General features: G+C 33.4%; 1 protein-coding gene and 1 long non-coding RNA gene across 2 annotated transcripts in view; both read right to left on the bottom strand.

Moving 5' to 3' along the window:
• The window catches only part of LOC107678812 (uncharacterized), a 7,080-nt gene extending 1,920 nt beyond the window's left edge, over nucleotides 1-5,160 (bottom strand). Inside the window, exons 1-2 of the long non-coding RNA XR_001632973.1 lie at nucleotides 5,054-5,160; nucleotides 2,365-2,369 (exon numbers count right to left, since the gene is read on the bottom strand). This is a non-coding gene — a long non-coding RNA (uncharacterized LOC107678812). The remainder of the gene's footprint in view (nucleotides 1-2,364; nucleotides 2,370-5,053) is intronic.
• LOC107678811 (solute carrier organic anion transporter family member 2B1-like) overlaps nucleotides 1-16,536 on the bottom strand; it is a 46,732-nt gene that overhangs the window by 18,327 nt on the left and 11,869 nt on the right. The gene's annotated exons all lie outside the window — the stretch shown is intronic.

The raw sequence follows: 16,536 nt of genomic DNA, 5'->3' as shown, positions 1-16,536 counted from the left end.
GAATGAAATCCCACTCATGCTGAAAACCTTCATTCTATGAAAGTTGGTTTATCAAGCCCACATATTCCGAAAAGCTTCTTTCTCTGTAATAGAAAGCTGGTTCATGCAATGTTAAGAGTAAAGCTTGCCTATAAGAAAGATGTTACTAACACATGAAATGAAATAATATTTACAGTGCAGAAAGACATGTTTTAATTTGTTTGAAGTTTTATGCTCAGTAGGTTATGTTAGAGCTTAGTGCAGGAAGATTAGTTTAGTGATTTTATGAACAGCAACACTATGTTAGAGCAACTAAACAACTGAAGAGAATGAAATCCCACTCATGCTGAAAACCTTCATTCCATGAAAGAGAAAGTTGGTCTCTCAAGCCCACATATGCCGAAAAGCTTCTTTCTCTTTAAGAGAATATTGGTTCATGCAATATTAAGCGTAAAGCTTACCCACATGAAATAAATTTCGAACACATGAAATGGAATAATATTTGCAGTGCAGTAAGATTTTAATTTGTTTGAAATTTCATGCTAAATATGTTAGAGCGTCTAAGCTCAGGAAGCTTCGTTTAGTGCTTCTATGAACAGTAATATTGTGTTAGCGCAACAAATGAAAATGAAGAAACTGAAAGCTCACATATGGTGAAAAGCGTATTTCTTTGTAAGACAAAGCTGGTTCATACAATGTTGAGTAAAGCGTGCTCGTAGTGAGAATGTTGCTTCCATATGAAATTAAATCTTGTTTTGCAATGCAGAAAGACCATTCTTGTTGTTAGAGCTTATATGCTCAAGAAACATAGATTAGTGCTTCTATGAACTGTAGCACTATGTTAGTGCAACTAAACAATTGAAGAGAATGAAATCCCAGTCATGCTGAAAACCTTCATTCTATGAAAGTTGGTTTATCAAGCCCACATATTCCGAAAAGCTTCTTTCTCTGTAATAGAAAGCTGGTTCATGCAATGTTAAGAGTAAAGCTTGCCTATAAGAAAGATGTTACTAACACATGAAATGAAATAATATTTACAGTGCAGAAAGACATGTTTTAATTTGTTTGAAGTTTTATGCTCAGTAGGTTATGTTAGAGCTTAGTGCAGGAAGATTAGTTTAGTGATTTTATGAACAGCAACACTATGTTAGAGCAACTAAACAACTGAAGAGAATGAAATCCCACTCATGCTGAAAACCTTCATTCCATGAAAGAGAAAGTTGGTCTCTCAAGCCCACATATGCCGAAAAGCTTCTTTCTCTTTAAGAGAATATTGGTTCATGCAATATTAAGCGTAAAGCTTACCCACATGAAATAAATTTCGAACACATGAAATGGAATAATATTTGCAGTGCAGTAAGATTTTAATTTGTTTGAAATTTCATGCTAAATATGTTAGAGCGTCTAAGCTCAGGAAGCTTCGTTTAGTGCTTCTATGAACAGTAATATTGTGTTAGCGCAACTCATCTAATGAAGAGAATGATAGCTCACATATGCTAAAACGCTTCTTTCTCTAAAAGAGAAACCTGGTTCATGCAATGTTAAGAGTAAAGCTTGGCGAAATCATATTTGCAAAGCAGAAAGACAATAATGTGTTAGATTTATTCTCAACAAAATATTTTACCCCTTCTAGGCACAGGAAAATTAGTTTAGTGCTTCTGTGCACAGTAATAGTGTGTTAATGCAACTAAACTAAAGAAAGAAGAGAATGCAAGCTCACATATGCTAAAATGCTTCGTTTTGTCTAACCTGGCTCTTCCATATGAAATGAAATCTTCTTTGCAAGGCAAAAAGACAATTTCTCTTTAAGAGAAAGCTGGTTCATGCAATGTTAAGAGCAACGCTTACGCCTATGCATATGAACATCTAAAGCTTGACCAAATAATAGATGTTTCTACCATATGAAATTAAATGTTATGAGTAATGTAGAAAGACAATTCTTCATGTGTTAGAATTTCTATGCACAGGAAGCTTAATTTAGTGCTTCAATGAAAAGTAATACTATGTTGTGAACAAATGAAGAGAACACAAGACCACATTAACCTGCAAAGCTTCTTTCTCAGTGACTGATAATTGGTTTGTGCAATGTCTTAACGTTAAAGAAAGCTTGCCCGTATGAAAGACGCTTCTTTCAAATCAAATCAAATCATATTCGCAAAGCAGAAAGACAATACTTAATGTGTTAAAAGTTCTATTCTCAAAAGTTAGTTTACCCTTTCTATGCACAGGAAAATAGTTTAGTGCTTCTAAGCACAGTAATAGTGTTAATGCATTAATGCATTAATGCATTAACATTCATTACACAATATAATGTTCTTTTTAGAGCATCATATGACCGCTTTAAGTTTAGTTGCATTAACACAGTAATTCTGTTCAAAGGAGCACCTAAACTAATCTTCCTGTGCATAGAAGAGGTAAAATATCCTGCTGAGTATAAAACTTCTTACATATTAAGCATTGTCTTTCTGCATTGCAAACATTATTTTATTTTATTTAATAGAAACATCTTTCAAATGGGCAAGCTTTACTATTAAACTTGCACAAACCAGCTTTCTCTTACAGAGAAATATTTTCATCATATATTGGTTTACATTCTCTTAATTTGCTTAGTTGCCCTAACCTAGTTCTTAGAAGCACTAAACAAATTTTTCTGTGACATAATTTGTTGAGAATAAATATTCTAAAACATGAAGTATTGTCTTTCTGCATTCTAAATAAAATTTCATTTCATTGTGTTAGAAACAGCTTTCATGTGGGCAAGCTTTACTATTGACATTGCGGACATCAGATTTTTCTTACAGAAAAAGGAGCTTTTCAGCATATGTGGGATTGCAATCTCTTGCATTCCACATGCTTAGTTGCGCTAATACAATCTTACTGTTAATAAACGCACTAAACTAAGCTTCTTGTGCATAAACGCTCGAAAGTAACTTGAGCATAAAACTTCAAACCCATTCAAATCTGTCTTTCTGCACTGCAAATATTATCTCATTTCATGTGTTACAAACATCTTTCATGTGGGTAAGCTTTACTCTTAACATTGCATAAACCAGCTTTCTCTTACATAGAACGAATCGTTTCTGCATATGTCATTTTGCTTTCTCTTCTTTTCTTTAGTTTAGTTGCATTGAAGGAGTAATACTGTTCAAAGAAGCACTAAACTAATCTTCCTGTGCACAGAATAGGTAAAATATCCTGTTGAGCATAACATTTCTAACACATTAAGTATTGTCTTTCTGCATTGCAAATATGATATTATTTAATTTAATATATATCATATGGGCAAGCTTTACTCTTAAAATTGCATAAATCAGCTTTCTCTTAGAGAGAAAGAAGCTTTTCAGTATATTTGGGCTTCATTTGCTTAGTTGCACTAAAATAGAGTTCACAGAAGTACTAAACTAAGCTCTCTGCGCTTAGAAGCTCTAACATAACTTAATGAGCATAAAACTTCAAACACATTCAAATCTGACTTTCTGCACTGCAAATATTATTTAATTTCTTGTGTTAGAAACATCTTTCATGTGGGTAAGCTTTACTCTTAACATTGCATAAACCAGCTTTCTCTTAGACAAAACGAAGCGTTTCTTGCATATGTCGGCTTGCATTCTCTTCTTTTCTTTAGTTTAGTTGGACTGACTTAGTTTTATTGTTCGTAGAGGGACTAAACTAAGCTTCCTGCGCTTAGAAGCTCTAATATAACTTAATGAGCATAAAACTTCAAACACATTAAAATCTGTCTTTCTGACTTGCAAATATGATTTCATTTAATTTAATATAAAAACCTTTCATATGGGCAAGCTTTACTATAAAAATTGCACAAACCAGCTTTCTCTTACAGAGAAAGAAGATTTTCAGCATATTTGTTGGCTTGCATTTTGAAGAGTGATGAACTCCAAGGATGTTCTGAATCGATAGTGATTGGCAGTTTCTTCCCAGTGGAAAGTGAAAAAGAGCTAAGAGAGACATCAGCTAAGATCCTAGGATCTTTGGTGAATGGAAAGTCAAGGCCGAGGAACTTAGGGGTTGCAGAAGCATTCTAGTTCCCATCCTCATCTTCTCAGAGTCTAACAGAACCGCAGGCTGACTGAAACGGGTCACTGATGTGAGAGCTTTATCTCCTATTGAGATCACACCTCCGGGGAGTCAAAGAGCCAATGGTGACTTGCACTTTCGGAGCGAAAGTTTACGACTCTTTGTCTCTGAACATGGTCATTTGCATATGTAATTCGACTGAGTGTTGCTGCAAAAACTACTAAAGATTCTTAGAACACTAATATGTACCAACATATAATATACACTCTCGTTTAGATCATCAGAAGACAAATTCATAGATACTAAACACAGTATAGATTACATGAACGAGTCGTTCTATCATAAGCATGCATAAAACAGTATAAAATACAAAAGACCATATACAAGAAGATAGTAATCGTACACAATGACCTGAGGATATGCATGATAGAAAGGTCATAGGAAAAGTTGTCTATGAATTAATAAGAAAAACATCAAACATACACGGAATAGAAACAATGTAATGACTGTTTTTCCAGAAAAGAGTAAAAACGGGTCGAGACAACTATTTAAGTGTTGTTAAAACAATTTAAAAGCTAGTTAGAGTTTGACAAAGTTAAATAAAAAGAAAAATGTTGACCATCTATCTTAACAAAAAAAGTATCAGATACGTTCGTTAAAAAATACGACGGTTTTTCTATGTTACAATTTAAAAACTATTTAGAGTTTGTTACCATTTAGAAAAGAAAAGAAAAAATGTTTACTTATCTTACCGTGTTCTAAAACAAAAAATATCAGACCGTTAAGCGCCAGTAGTCAAAATTGGAAAAACTAGCGTTTTGTCACAACGGTAGAAAAGTTAAACAAAAGAAAAAGAACCGTGTGATCTAAAAGAAAATTCATCAGGCAAGGTCGTTAAAACACCAGCATAAGATACTTGTCAAAATCTATGTTGTACTCTACCATTAGTTACAATTTTAAAAAGCTGATACATCCTCACACGCTGCTGTAAATACTCAGAATGTTTACGTCCGGTCCCACTCAAACCACACCCACTAACCGCCCCTAACACATCCCCTAACACCGGAGACCGCAAAGATAGCTTTAAATGTATGTTAAAATAATTAAACAAAGTAATGTTTTTAATAAATCGCCATCATTTCTTAATTGATGAAAACATTCTACCTGTTTTTAACATTAGACAAGCATTTTTTACTTAAAAAATTAGGATAGCCTATACAAGTGTTCCTTCTAAACAAATGCCGCCTAAGCCACAGGAAAAATGTTGTTTGTTTTTTTTTAATTTAATTTTATTTTAGTTATTCACACTTAATTTAGTAATTCCTTTATTTACTCTTTGGTTTTTGTCAAGCTTAAGACTTCTGGCTTGCTATATAACCCAGACTTTTATTTTTCTTTCTTTTTTTCACTTTTAAAATTAGGTTACACAAGTTTTCTTCTAAACAATCACCTCTAAGCCACAGGAAAAATTTTTGTTTGTTTTGTTTTATTTAGTTATTCACACATAATTTAGTAACCTAATTCCTTTAATCGGTCTTTTATTTTTGTCAATCTTAACTTCTAGCATGCTATATCAGTTAAAACACACACACGCATATGCGTACGCAAATATCTAACTGGAATGAAAGCTAATGTTTTGGGGAGTCTCTTTGATTTCTTGCCGTAAGACTTGTGGCGTGTTAGCTATCAGTTGAAACAGACATACGTAATTAAACGTCTAAACTTTTACAACATTACACGAAATGCAAAATATCGCAGCTCACGCACCACAATGAAACGAGAGAAGGTTTGAAGATGGTGCGCAGAATTTGTGACGCTGTGCTATATGCTAACCTATCAGTTAAAACACATGACAACATCTAAGCCTGTTTCTACGGTCGCAACTCATTTGCAGTCTAATGAGTTTCGAGGGATCTGGCATTGTAAACTTTGGTGTTGTGTCAGGTAAAAAGTTCACTGATCAAAACAGATCATGTTCAGCGATCAAAGGATCTCCATTGCATCTATTTTATGGCATGCACCTGCGAGTGTGAACTTTCTAAGGATGTTTTCGGGCTTGTTTTATAAACGTAATCTGCTGAGATTGCGAGGGTCTGGCATTTTTAACTTTGTTAGAATGTTAGGTAAAAAGTTTGGCGATGAAAGAATATCCATTGCATCTATTTTATGGCATGCACCTGCGAGTGTGAACTTTGATTTACATACGGGCATCTGGTGGATTGATAGGTAAAGTTAGGTAAAGAAGAAAATATTTTTTTCTAAGAAAAACAGGAATGTTAATAATATGGATCTGGTGAATGTGGCTTCAAACTGATGTTCAGGATGAGTTTAGATAGATAAAGAAGTCGTCGATAACAACAAACTTAAATAGATTGGTGCAAAAATGTTTGTTTTAACAAACGGTCTATGATGTAGGGAAATTGTGTTCCATTTTAAATTTGTTATCTTTATTCACTCAGATTTTTGAACACAAACACAATCATACACGCAAAAACAAACATACACAGAAGCACAGACATAGATGCAACCACAAACATGCATACACGCAAACACTCACACAAACACAAACATACAGCAAACAAAAGGTCTATGATGTAGGGAAATTGTGTTCCATTTTACTTCATTTTAGTTAAATTTGTTATCTTTATTCACTCCTATTTTTGAACACAAACATACACGCAAAAACAAACACTCACACATACACGCAAACAGAAACATACAAAGAAGCACAGACATACATGCAACCACAGACATGCATACACGCAAACAATCACACAAACACAAACATACAGCAAAAACACAAACACAGACATATAGACAAATATACATTCGAACGCAAACATACACGCAAACATGTGCACAAACACACATAAAAACAAACATACACGCAGACACACATACACACGCACACTAAAACAACACCTGCAGTTAAACATTTAGACTTTTATGATGTCTCATACAAACGTTTTACATATAAAAACTTTTAAAATCAAACTGGGTATCTCTACAAGATGATGAAATGCTGTATGATTAAACAATGATATAACTTTTGTTTTAACAAATAAGTTAAGTTTTGTAGATTTTAGATCTTTCAAACCTAAAACCATGATGAGGATTAGAAGCCGTCAAATGATCCTCTGATGAATGCAAGGCAGAGATTTTTCTTTATGAATTAGACCTAAATTAGACTGAAAATTAGTTGTCATAAGATTGTTTGAAACAAAAGTAATTCTTAAACAAGGTGCTACGAATGTCTCACAGAATCTTAACAACAGATTAGACTTTCTTTCTTACTTTAAAAATGTATTATTAACCATGGTGTTTAAATGCAGCATATTTATTTTTCACAGTATAATGTTTTATTTTATTAAAATAAAAACAACTGTCTATATAGGTTATTTTACTAAGATTTGATCAAATAATTGATAGAAGAAATAATTAAAATAATCGGTAAGTCCAACTTTTCAACCCCACCTGATGTGTCTGATGGTTTGTGATGACATAAATATCTTACTGATACAGATGTGTAAAGTTCAATATTACTGTTAAAAATAGTTTGAAAAAAGTCATCTTTTTTAGCTTTCATATAGGATTCACGGCCATACTCAGTTGGTTCTTGTGTAACAGAGTCCTGAGACAGGTAAAAATAGAATGCGTGAAAGACCTTTCTCTTTAAGATATTATAATGACAGACTAAAAACTTTAGATTGGTTAATAAAAAAAACAAAGTGTTGTGTTTCTAAGTTTGTAGTAAAATCACATCTATAAGCTAAAACATTTTTCTTTCATACTCTCTCACGCACACCCCATGTAGCTTTCACAGACCCCACCACAAACTGACAAAATCATCCTTAAGTTTGTTTTAACATTTAGCTGTAGTTAAGACCCTGATGGAATTATTTTACGCACAGTGTTGGGGAGGTTACTATGGAAATGTGATAGGTTATTACAAGTTACCCTATTTAAAATCTATTAAGATTTAATAGATTTAGTAGTGTAACTATTTCAATTACTTAAAAAAAGTAATGTGACTCATTACATTTGATTACATTTTTTATTAATTACTGTGTGAACGCGTATTGGTGATTATTGTATCTTGTTCATATAAGTCAATATTTCTGTGAATTTGGTTGATTTAATAAAATATTACTTTAAACCTCGTCTTCATTCGAGACATTTACTTTACATTATTATATTATCCTAGTTTATATCAGATATAATATACAAGATTGTTTCTTATTAATAATTATTACTAAATTGATAATAACAAACAAAAAAGTTTATTAACTCAGAGAACAGAATAATGAGTTAAGTGGGTCAACCTTTTATTTCAACAATATATTGTTGAATATATATTCATACATCAAAGTAGTGAAGAAAATGATCAAATTGCCATTACAAACAAACAGTACTAATGACATTACAGGTGATCTAGCCAGAAAAGAAAACAAAGAGAAAGAAAACAAAGGATTGGTGCATGAAACTGTGACCACAAACATCATTAACTTATATGAACAAAATACAATAATCACCAATACGCGTTCACACAGTTAACTTTATTTAAATGTTTCACTGATATAAAATGACCCTGAGTTCTTTGAAAAGAAATGTATACTGACATAACTGCGAGATGACTTAAGGAGCCGATGTAATCAGTTCTTTGAACCGGTTCATTGAACTGAACTGTCCAAATTAATCGTTTTGCAGGAGTGAATCGGATTTGCATCACTAACACAGATCAAAAAAAAAAAGGGTTTGTAACATCACGACATGGAAGGAGCGTATACTTCACAAAAAGTGTGGAAATGTGAGTCTTTTTATATAGGGTATCTGAGCATGCGTTTAATCGGAAGTCCGACGATTTAGAGCGCTGCCATGTATGAGTATTTTGGGATATGGATCCCCGGCGGCCTTGTTTGAAGTCTGAGGTGTATGCTGGGTATTCTAGTTCCCTGGCCTGAAAGTCTACAGCGCTCAAATGAGGTATTAGTTAAACGTGTTCAATTGAACACCTTTGTAAAAACAAAAACAAAAAGAATTGTTAAAACATATTTAGACTAAACGCTTATATTCAAGAATAAAACTATACACGTATGCTAAAACAGGCTTGACGTGTAGGCTATGTTGTAATGGAGCAACCGTTGTTATGTTATCTTGTGAAGCGCTAGGCGTTAGGATTCGTGTGTTCCTGAAAGCAAATAATTGGCTTTATCTTTAGAAAAGTCAATCAGGTCCTGCTGCTGGTGTCTGAATATCCAGTCGGTCTTCATCACGAAATTATGAACCCGTCATCACCGCATTCTGGAGAATGTGCGTTGTGTTAGACAGGGTGTTTCGTGACCCAAAGGGTATATGTTTGTTGAGTTCTCTGTCTCTGCATGTTGAGCGTAACCGGTATTTTTACAGACTGTTAGCTCACGCCTATATTTCACCATAAACTATGTAAGCAGGGCCTTGTAATAATATGTTAAACATGTGATAAGTCGGTCGATCGTGCATCCAGAGTTTTATCTTACTGCGTCGTTATAATACATTTTCTGCAATGGCTGTACTTGTTACGATGCTTCAAATCGGGGGTCTGGCTTGTTTTATGAGCATACCCTTGTATGCCAAACTAGTGTTGTGATATTGTTCACATTTTTAACGTTAAAGAGGTTAATGAACTCTTTCACCATCTAGTAATAATGCATAAACAGTGTTAGGGAGCAACTAGTTACATATAGCTAAATTACGTAATTTAATTACAAAATAAATGTAATTGTAATCAGTTACATTTACTGAGAAAAAATGTGTAATCAAATTACAGTTACTTATGAAAATGTTAACGATTACAGAGGGGGTTACATCTGAATATTTTTTCACACACACATACAGATTTAATTGATATTTTTCATAAATTGCATAGTCTGCTCTAAAATATGAGACACCGATGTTTCAGGAGTTTAGGACACATGCTTATTCGATAACTGTTTTATTTCCTATTTGGGTGATGCATATTTATTTTTAAGTTTAACTGCATGTTTCAAAAGATTAACAGTTGAAAACATTACATATTTAGAAAAGTAATAAAAAATGTAATCAAATGTAATGTCACATTACTTTTTTTAAGTAATTTGTGCGTGAGATAGTTTGAAAGAAAAATGTTTTAGCTTATAGATGTGATTTTACTACAAACTTAGAAACACAACACTGTTTTTTTTATTTCCAACAAAACGGTTGTTCAACATTTAAAAAGTAAAAAAAAAAAATGTTGTCACATTTTGATGAGAAAGCCAGATATGGTATATAAATTAAGTCTTTTTTTATTGATTAATATGATGGAATCATGCTGAATTTACAAGGTTATGTGTTTACAATAATGTTTCATGTACCCACTGGTTATTGTATACATATTCAAGAGAAATGCATAACCTCAGTTGTTTTAACCAATCTAAAGTTTTTAGTCTGTCATTATAATATCTTAAAGAGAAAAGTCTTTCACGCATTCTATTTTCACCTGTCTCAGGACTCTGTTACACAAGAACCAACTGATTATGGCCGTGAATCCTATTTGAAAGCTAAAAAATATTACTTTTTTCAAACTATTTTTAACAGTAATATTGAACTTTACACATCTGTATCAGTAAGATATTTATCTCATCACAAACCATCAGACACATCAGGTGGGGTTGAAAAGTTGGACTTATCGATTATTTGAATTATTTCTTCAATCAATTATTTGATCAAATCTTAGTAAAATAACATATATACACAGTTGTTTTTATTTTAATAAAATAAAACAGTATACTGTGAAAAATAAATATGCTGCATTGAAACACCATGGTTAATAATACATTTTCAAAGTAAGAAAGAAAGTCTAATCTGTTGTTAAGATTCTGTGAGACCTACGTAGCACCTTGTTTAAGAATTACTTTTGTTGCAAACAACCTTATGACAACTAATTTTCAGCCTAATTTAGGTCTAATTCATAAAGAAAAATCTCTGCCTTGCATTCATCAGAGGATCATTTGACGGCTTCTAATCCTCATCATGGTTTTAGGTTTGAAAGATCTAAAATCTACAAAACTTTACTTATTTGTTAAAACAAAATTTATATCAGTTTAATCATACAGCATTTCATCATCTTGTAGAGATAACCAGTTTGATTTTAAAAGTTTTTATTTGTAAAACGTTTGTATGATGGTTTTAGGTTTGAAAGATCTAAAATCTACAAAACTTAACTTATTTGTTAAAACAAAATTTATATCATTGTTTAATCATACAGCATTTCATCATCTTGTAGAGATACTCAGTTTGATTTTAAAAGTTTTTATTTGTAAAAGGTTTGTATGAGACATCATAAAAGTCTAAATGTTTAACTGCAGGGGTTGTTTTAGTGTGTGTGCGTGTGTGGGTGTTTGTGTGTATGTTTGTTTTTATGTGTGTTTGTGCACATGTTTGCGTGTATGTGTGTATGTTTGCGTTAGAATGTATATTTGTCTATATGTTTGTGTTTGTGTTTTTCCTGTATGTTTGTGTTTGTGTGAGTGTTTGCGTGTATGCATGTTTGTGGTTGCATCTATGTCTGTGCTTCTGTGTATGTTTGTTTTTGCGTGTATGATTGTGTTTGTGTTCAAAAATCTGAGTGAATAAAGATAACAAATTTAAAATGGAACACAATTTCCCTACATCATAGACCGTTTGTTAAAACAAACACCTTTGCACCAATCTATTTATGTTTGTTGTTATCGACGACTTCTTTATCTATCCAAACTCATCCTGAACATCAGTTTGAAGCCACATTCACCAGATCCACATTATTAACATTCCTGTTTTTCTTAGAAAAAAATATTTTCTTCTTTACCTAACTTTACGTATCAATCCACCAGATCCCCCTATGTAAATCAAAGTTCACACTCGCAGGTGCATGCCATAAAATAGATGCAATGGATATTCTTTGATCGCCAAACTTTTTACCTAACATTCTAAAAAAGTTAAAAATGCCAGACCCTTGCAATCTCACCAGATTACGTTTATAAAACAAGCCCGAAAACATCCTTAGAAAGTTCACACTCGCAGGTGCATGCCATAAAATAGATGCAATGGAGATCCTTTGATCGCTGAACATGATCTGTTTTGATCAGTGAACTTTTTACCTGACACAACACCAAAGTTTACAATACCAGATCCCTCAAAACTCATTAGATTGCAAATGAGTTGTGACCGTTGAAACAGGCTTAGATGTTGTCATGTGTTTTAACTGATAGGTTAGCCTATAGCACAGTGTCACAAAATTCTGCGCACCATCTTCAAACCTTCTCTCGTTTCATTGTGGTGCGTGAGCCGCGATATTTTGCATTTCGTGTAATGTTGTAAAATCTTAGACGTTTAATTACGTATGTCTGTTTCAACTGATAGCTAACACGCCGCAAGTCTTACGGCAAGAAATCAAAGAGACTCCCCAAAACATTAGCTTTCCAGTTAGATATTTGCGTACGCATACGTGTGTGTGTGTGTTTTAACTGATATAGCATGCTAGAAGTTAAGATTGACAAAAATAAAAGACTGATTAAAGGAACTAGGCTACTAAATTAAGTGTGAATAACTAAATAAAATAAAATAAAACAAAACAAACAACATTTTTCCTGTGGCTTAGAGGTGATTGTTTAGAAGACAACTTGTGTAACCTAATTTTAAAAGTAAAAAGAGAAAGAAAAATAAAAGTCTGGGTTATATAGCAAGCAAGAAGTCTTAAACTTGACAAAAACCAAAGAGTAAACAAAGGAATTACTTAATTAATTAAGTGTGAATAACTAAACTAAACTAAAATAAAAACAAACAACATTTTTCCTGTGGCTTAGGCAGCATTTTTTTGAAGGAAAACTTGTATAGGCTATCCTAATTTTTTAAGTAAAAAATGCTGGTCTAATGTTAAAAACAGGTAGAATGTTTTCATCAATTAAGAAATGATGGCGATTTATTAAAAACATTGCTTTGTTTAATTATTTTAACATACATTTAAAGCTATCTTTGCGGTCTCCGGTGTTAGGGATGTGTTAGGGGCGGTTAGTGGGTGTGGTTTGAGTGGGACCGGACGTAAACATTCTGAGTTTTGACAGCAGCATGTGAGGATGTATCAGCGTAAGATGGTCAGGTCTTTTTTCTTTTGTTTAACTTTTCTGTCAGTAACAAGGTCTAGCTTTTTAAAATTGTAGCTAAATGGTAAAGTACAACATAGATTTTGACAAGTATCTTATGATGGTGTTTTAACGACCTTGTCTGATGAATTTTCTTTTAGATCACCGTAAGATACACGGTTCTTTTCTTTTGTTTAACTTTTCTACCGTCGTGACAAAAACGAACTAGTTTTAAATTGTATTGATAGACTACAATATAGATTTTGACTACTGGCGCTTAACGGTCTGATATGTTTTTGTTTTAGAACATGGTAAGATAAGTCAACATTTTTTCTTTTCTTTTCTAAAAGGTAACAAACTCTAAAAAGTTTTTAAATTGTAACATAGAAAAACCGTCGTATTGTTTAACGAACGTATCTGATACTTTTTTTGTTTAGATAGATGGACAGCATTTTTCTTTTTATTTAACTTTGTCAAACTCTAATTAGCTTTTAAATAGTTTTAACAACACTTACATACTTGTCTCGACCCGTTTTTACTCTTTTCTGGAAAAACAGTCATTACATTGTTTCTATTCCGTGTATGTTTGATGTTTTTCTTGAAATGTATGTGTGAAAACTTGAATAAAAACTTATCCTTATCCCGTTTAATAATCATACCACGTTTCACAATTTCAAGTTTAAAGCACATAGTTTTGAACAGTTTCAACGGACCCACACAAAAAACACACAGCATTTTTCTTTTTATTTAACTTTGTCAAACTCTAATTAGCTTTTAAATAGTTTTAACAACACTTACATACTTGTCTCGACCCGTTTTTACTCTTTTCTGGAAAAACAGTCATTACATTGTTTCTATTCCGTGTATGTTTGATGTTTTTCTTGAAATGTATGTGTGAAAACTTGAATAAAAACTTATCCTTATCCCGTTTAATAATCATACCACGTTTCACAATTTCAAGTTTAAAGCACATAGTTTTGAACAGTTTCAACTGACCCACACAAAAAACACATTCCCAAACAATCATAAATTCCTTCGGATCGCTGGGGTGGATAAACAGAGGGACAGTTTGATGGGGGGTGTACAGGAACAGGTGTCCAACAGGTGTCCAGTATGGGGGGTGGGGTGGAATTTTTATGACCCTCATCAATCAAATCTGATGACACATGGGGCCCTATATTCTCTCTAATGTAGACATTTGATATAATTTAATGTTTATATGATTCTACTTAAGATCGCGCTGGATTGGTTAAGGCTCACTTTACATCATTTGCCATAGTCCTTTGCACGGCCTGTGTGAAAAACTTGCTTTTTTCAGCGTTAGAAAGCTGAAAAAGCAGAGGTATTTCCTGCAGACATAGCCCTTATCAATGTCTGTATGAAATACCTCTGCTTTTGATTAACGCTATGTTGAGTTTTCAGTAAGCGTTAATCATTCCAACGCGATCTTAAGTTGAATCTTATAAACATAAAATAATATAAAATGTCTAATAAATTCACTACGCAACTCGGATGAAAGTTAAACTGAAACTCGGTATGTTAAGGGGGGTGGGGAGGGGCAAGGTTGTGGTTAGAACGCTTGGTTGAGTAAGTGCATCAGACGAGACGATGAAGAAGGAGTGCTGGTGCATAGTTAGTGCATCAGAGAAAACGAAGAAGAAGAGCTGCTGTGCTGCAGCTTCAAATTTTCGGCATGTCTAGAACAATTATTACAAGTACAACACGACGTAGCTGGGCACAGATGCCGAACGGCGCCGCCGGTGTGCCTACACTCATAGAAAATAATGTATTTGAATTTTAAAGATGTGGCGCGACGCGACCGGTGCGCGACCGCCTGAAACGCTGTTTTAATTGATCTCTGTAGATTTATTATATACAGTGATTTGCATTAAACTGTAAGCCCTCACACTACAAATAGAAGCAAATTATATATGGAAATGTTATCTTGCAGCAACTCGTTGATACCCACCCAGCTAACACACGACGTAACAGTTACCTATTTTTGTTAGCTGGGCAGCCACTTGTTTGTACAGATTAAGTTTCATTCATTTTTCTGCTTTCGGCTTTTTCTGTGGTGATTTGCGTGTGTTACACTGTGTGCTCCTGAGCCTGACCTAAAACATGGCGGAATCCAACGCGGCGTGACGTATTCCCATTCTCTATAGGACACATAACTTTTATGCAGGGGAAATTCCCGACATTAAACAAATAACCATTTACATGCTCAGGAGGTTTGCGTTGTAAGAATGTACAGGGATACTTCAGATATAAAAACGCTGACTCGTTAGGTGATGTTTTCTCATTAAAATCGTACGTTTTCCTGTTAATTCAATAGAATGTATGGGAATACCAATATGTAGGCTTCACATTTATGACATCATGAGCAATCCAGTTCTCTATCATAGATCAGTGGTCTTATCTAGGAAAACGATCGGTCATTTTCTTAAAAAAAAAATAATTATACACTTTTTAACCAGAAGTGCTCATCTTGTCTAGCTCTGCGAGGCACATGCGTACTCTGTCTGTGTACACTGGTTCAAGACAGGGTATGTCTACAAACTACAATTTAATAATTAATAGTAATTTATGCATTTAGCAGACGCTTTTATCCAAATCGACTTACAGTGCATTCAGGCTATACATTTTTTACCAGTATGTGTTAGGGATGCACCGATACCGATACTGGTATCGATACTGGTCTCCTGTACTCGTACTCGTACTCGTTAAAATGCCCCGATACCAAACGCCGATACCACACAGAGCCGCTGCAGTGGAGCAGCTCTAATGCTATTAAATTAAAGATGATGTACCATAGAGCAAAAAATTAACAGTGGAAGTTACAAAAACTTGTAAAATACATTTTAATGAGCATAATTAAGTGTGAAAATAACCGAAGGATATACAGTGAAACCAAAAATGATTCGGAGACCAGATATAATTTTTGATAGTTTTTTACTAGTGGGTGCAGGACACTATAGTTAATTTACTGAAGCTGGGTGACAGCACGCCCAGGAGACTATATGCTGTCATTAAGGCTAAGGGTCACCCGACAAAGTATTCATAGTTACTTCATAGTATTCATAAATACTGTCATACTAACAGCTGTCTGAATTGTTTTGGTTGATTGTAATCTATTACATACCTTTCTATCAAAATGATCTAACATTATCAAGATGAATTTGTTCTGACACAGTGTAACTCTGAGTACTTGTCATATTTTATTACCATTTTCTAAACTATAGCGAATAAACTGTGATAATGTGAGAAATGTTGAAGGTGTCTGAATAAATTTTGGTTTGACTATCTATTTGATAAATGAAGTTAACCAATTAACATTATACATACCCTTTTGGTTTCTGTACCCAATATTTTATAAATATACATATGCAATAATTAATTATTATTA

The sequence above is a fragment of the Sinocyclocheilus anshuiensis genome, unplaced genomic scaffold (assembly GCF_001515605.1).
Source record: "Sinocyclocheilus anshuiensis isolate Anshui unplaced genomic scaffold, SAMN03320099.WGS_v1.1 scaffold2061, whole genome shotgun sequence".
NCBI lineage: Eukaryota > Metazoa > Chordata > Actinopteri > Cypriniformes > Cyprinidae > Sinocyclocheilus > Sinocyclocheilus anshuiensis.
Note: the sequence above shows the minus strand (reverse complement) of the source record. Positions and strands in the feature narration are given on the sequence as shown.